At 46.6% G+C, this 5,076-nt stretch overlaps 1 long non-coding RNA gene across 1 annotated transcript; it reads left to right on the forward strand.

Moving 5' to 3' along the window:
* The first annotated feature begins 1,580 nt into the window (after positions 1-1,580).
* On the forward strand, positions 1,581-4,622 carry LOC308186579. The gene is made up of 2 exons (XR_013944117.1): positions 1,581-4,365; positions 4,401-4,622. It is a non-coding gene; the product is annotated as an uncharacterized lncRNA (long non-coding RNA).
* The last annotated feature ends 454 nt before the right edge of the window (positions 4,623-5,076 follow it).

Genomic DNA, 5,076 nt, shown 5'->3' on the forward strand with positions numbered 1-5,076 from the left:
CTCCCGAGGGAGAGGCGGCAGGCGAGGGGAGAAATAAGAATCCATTTTTGAAAGATATGCGACTCGAATCAGGGGGGTCGGAGAGAGCAGGACTCTGGGCGAAAATAGCAGGGGAGGCGTTACGTGAAGGTGATGTGGGGGCAGCGACAGAGCTTGTAGGCGCCTTCCCCGTGGTGTACTCTCCACCAGACGCCCAGGGCCAGATAACTGTTACTATGACAAATCTGGACTGGAAAATACTGACCCAATTGCGTGCCACGGTAAATGAGTCAGGAATACGTGGGGAGCCAACGAAACAGATGTTAGACTATCTGTGGTCCACTAACGTGTTGCTCCCCGGCGATATTCGTAATATCATGAAACTAATACTGACGCAGCATCAGATCCTGCTGTTTAATGCCCATTGGCATTCAGCTTGTCAGGAGGCAGTCGCGGTGCAGCGTCAGCCCGGAGATCCATTATACGGGGTCACGCTGGAGGAGCTTTTGGGGGTCGGTGCATACAATCGCTTGGAGGCCCAGGCCCTAATGGGGCCGGATAAGGCAAAAGCGACCATGACGCTAGCTAGGAGAGCACTGGACCAAATTAGGGAGCCTGGAGGAATGCCCTCCTATATGTCCATCAAGCAAGGGCGAGACGAAGCGTTTGGAACATTTATTGATAGGGTTGCCGCAGCTATACAGGTAGCTGGGTTACCCGAATATCTCAAAGGCCCTATTCTTAAACAATGCGCCCTTCAAAATTGTAATCAAACCTCTCGAAATGTTCTAAATACGCTGCCCAGTACCTGGACTATAGAAGAGGCTCTTGATCGATTGTCGCGGATACCGATAGGCTCGCAAGCGCTATTGGTTGACGCTATTCGAAAGGTAGGGGAAAGTATTACTCAGGGACTGCAGGCTAGTCAGTCGCAGGTATTCGCCGCCCTTGCCCCCCTGCAAAGTGGAAAAGGACCTCACTCGTCGAGAAGACCTGCACTACGCTGCTATCGGTGTGGCATCGCGGGTCATATAAAGAGGCAATGTGGGACGGCTAATGTGTGGTGTCCCTCTTGCCGATCTGATACGCATAATGAAACCGCTTGCCGGCGGAAGACCCAGGGAAACGGGAAGACCAGCGGGAACCGCCGCCCCGCGATGACACAAAAAGCGGCTTTCCCCTCAACAGCGGCGGCAGCTGCGGAGACTCCAACCGAGACGAATCCTTTCACCTCCAACCAGCCACCAGAGGGAGCCTGGGGATTGGACTTGGCAACCGCAGTAAATGTGACTTTGATGGACAATAAGCCTGTTGGGGTGAAAACAGGCGTTATGGGACCTGTAAAAATTAATAATGAGCCTGTTGGAGCACTTCTGATTGGAAGGTCATCGGCGACATTAAATGGGGCTTTAGTGTTAACAGGACTTATTGATAAGGACTTTACTGGGGAGATACAAATTATGGTATCAGCCATGTTCCCTCCGCTACATATACCGAAGGGAACTCGATTGGCTCAATTCTGCCTGTCTCTTGCCAAAGCGACTGATCCCTTCCGCACCTGTTTGTTCGGGGTCCCAATAGGGAACAAGGAGGAGCTGAAACAACTGTTAGCACCATATTCCGCAAGTACTGATTTGTTCGATCTTTCGTCCAACCTCTCCGACGCCGTTGTGGCGGCGCTAGTGGCTCTGAACACGAGCTTGCCATGGGATCCCCAGGAACTGGATTTGTTGGGATCAGTGGCGGTAGGGAACACCAGTAATAACTGGACACAGACGTGCTTTATGTGGAATAAAGGAAAACAAAATATGACTCAATGGACTAATGTGACCTCTCACACAAGGGGGTTCGAAGCTAATAGCAGCTATTGCGGGTACAACGACACCACCAACACCACCATGGGGGCATACGGGAACAAGTCAAGCACATGGCCAAGGCAAACTGCTAAGGCCTTACCACCTGGTATATTCCTGATCTGTGGAGATCGAGCCTGGCAGGGAATCCCAGCAAATGCGCACGGGGGGCCATGCTATTTGGGACGCTTGACTTTGTTTGCCCCTGACCTACACAGTCAAGAATTGCGAAACATTACTCAACAATGGAAACGACGGACGAGACGCAGTCTCAAAAACTTTGGGGAGTGACTGCGATAACCAGGTCGAACTCTGGGGTCCTGCTGAAAGGTTCTTTTCAGCGGCACTTGTGCCTGGAGTGGCTGTGGCTCATGCTATGGCTAGTCTAGGGAAACTAGCTTGTTGGGCTGTAAAACAAGCAAATGTGACATTTGAAAAAAAAAAAAAAAAAAAAAAAAAAAAAAAAAAAAAAGGGAGAGAGAGAAACTAGCTTGCACATTTTAGGTCTGTGAAATTTTGTGAGAATTTTTTCCTGCACTGGACAGTTGAGAGAAAAAAAAAAAAAAGGAAAGAAAAAAAAAAAAAAAAAAAAAAAAAAAAAAAAAGCACATAGGGAATTATGTTAATTGTGTTTGTGTCTTTAGGCAAAGCTGTGGAAGTCTTGAAATGTCACAGTAGTAAATAACTTTTATTACTTTTTGGCTAATTCTTTTTCTGTTGGAACACTGAATTCTGTGCATATGTATATATGAACACAAATTGAAGGCCTCTACCTCCTGGAGTATACAACTTGGTTTGTTTACCTCCACATGATTTTTTTTTTTTTTTAAGTTCAGTGTGGAGACTTGAAACTTGAATGTCCCTTCCAACTTTTATATTTAAAACAAGACTAGAAAATTGAAGACTGTTTTTCACCTGTACATAGAAATATTAAAGGGTGGTCTTAAAATTTGAACATTGGTCTGGAGAAAAACCATGGTGTTTGTTATGGACAATTAACTGTTAAAGTTATTGTAAGTTATCTGTATTTAGCAGAGTATTTTCAACGAGTGATCTGAGCTGAAATTGGAGACTATTAGTAAGTTATGTTTGGAAGTTTTAACTTCAATGAAGTAATTATTTGCTGTGAAAGAGACGAACATTGAATGACTGAACAAAGAGGGTGCAATATCTTTGTTTTTTATGAGGCTCCTGAGAATAAAACCAACTGAAGCATTTCAATTCACTTGAATGAGAAACGTGTTTAATTAAAAGAGCCCAAGAAGACACTGGTATGAAAGGTAAAATCTCAGAGGTTGGTCAGTTAATGTGGCACACTTGCTGGTCACTTTGTAAAATGTAGATTTGAAGTACAGTGGTGAAAACATTAAATGTGACTACGCAGATGCTCACAGAAATGGCCCAGGACCTGGACAGCTTGCGACACGCTGTGTTACAGAACAGAGCGGCGATTGATTTTCTACTGCTGGCACAGGGCCACGGGTGTGAAGAGCTCGAAGGAATGTGCTGTTTTAATCTCTCGGACCATGGCGAGTCAATCCACGAGCAACTGAAATGGCTGAGAGACCACACCAAGAAGATAGTGGTCCAAGATAATTGGCTTGATAGACTGTTTGCAAATTGGTTTGGGAACATGGGGGGTTGGATATTGGGTCTGATAAAAGAAGGGCTACGCTTACTGCTAATAATTGTCCTAATTATAGTAGCGGCGCGAGTAGTATTTAGTTGCCTAATAAAAAGGCTCGAGCAGTTAACTAGTAGGGTTTTTCTAGCAACAGTAATAGCATGTGTAAGGTGTAATTGCTCGAAAAAGAAAAAAAAAAAAAAAAAAAAAAAAAAAAAAAAAAAAAAAAAAGGGGTCAATGCCACACGTGCTCCTTATTGCAATGCATCTCTTTGCTGTCATTATACAAACTATAATAGCATCCTTCCTTGCGCCAGGAGCCGCTCTGCTCGGCTGTGGGATCGACTGTGGAACGGACGCCCCTAGGTGCACCCCGAGCATTTTTTCCTCGGAGGGGTCTCCACTCTCAGCCGCTCACCACGGGAGCAGACAAGGACCTCCTGAAGCTGCACACAAATTATTTTCAGTGATATTGTCTTGTGGTATGAATGAGAAGTGCAAGAGGCCTCTCTGCGTGATTGTGTGATTGTGTGATTGTGCTGTGCGAGTAAGAAGCAGTATCGCTGCGAAGCAACATTCCTAGCGCTTAGTGGCTTGTTGACTGATGTAGATTCTAGTAGGCACACTACTTTACAATCGTAGTTCTGCATGAGATTTTTGACCCTGTTGCTTATTGTACCTTGCTTATTGCAGTGTGTGCGGTGATTGATAGAAAAATCTATAGAAAGCTTTTGGTTCAAAATAAAAACGGGGGAATTGTTGAGGACTGGCTCGCTGCGCGTAATCACATTGATATCATGCAGCTGCAAGATAAGGAAATGGCGGATTACCGCACCCAGCTGGTCTAGAAAAACAAGAGCAAAGGCACGTACGCAAGGCTTGTCTGGGAACTCTTGTGAGAAATCCCAGGCAGCTTGTCTGGGAACTCTTGTGAGAAATCCCAGGCAATTAGAAACAATGATAGTAGAGGGCATACTGCCCTGGGAGTTATAGTTAGATTAGAAAGGGGAACTAGCGGATAGAAGAATGCGGAACTAACAGATAGGGCAGTAGATGACGCTTACCAATAAGGAGCTTGGCTTTTGCAATATGTATGAGCTAATTATCCTGTACACGATAAAAGACAATTGAGCTATCCATTAAAGCTGAAGCATACTTAACACTCATATTGAGCGTTTGTGTCTTCCCTCCGTCGACAACAAGTCCAGAGAGTGCACTAGCACCACTGGGGAATGCAGTGCAGTGAGTCCAGTGAGTACACTGGCACCAATGGGGATGCAGTGCAGTGAGTCAAGAGAGTGCACTGGCACCACTGGGGATGCACTGCAGTGAGCCCAGAGAGTGCACTGGCACCACTGGGGATGCGGTGCCGGGAGTCCAGAGAGTGCACTGGCACCACTGGGGATGCAGTGCAGTGAGTCCAGAGAGTGCACTGGCACCACTGGGGATGCAGTGCAGTGAGTCCAGAGAGTGCACTAGCACCACTGGGGATGCACTGCAGTGAGTCCAGAGAGTGCTCTGGCACCACTGGGGATGCAGTGCAGTGAGTCCAGAGAGTGCACTGGCACCACCGGGGATGTGTTGCCGGGAGTCCAGAGAGTGCACTGGCACCACTGGGGA

Source organism: Anser brachyrhynchus (genome assembly GCF_964034855.1).
Source record: "Anser brachyrhynchus genome assembly, contig: SCAFFOLD_87, whole genome shotgun sequence".
Lineage (NCBI taxonomy): Eukaryota > Metazoa > Chordata > Aves > Anseriformes > Anatidae > Anser > Anser brachyrhynchus.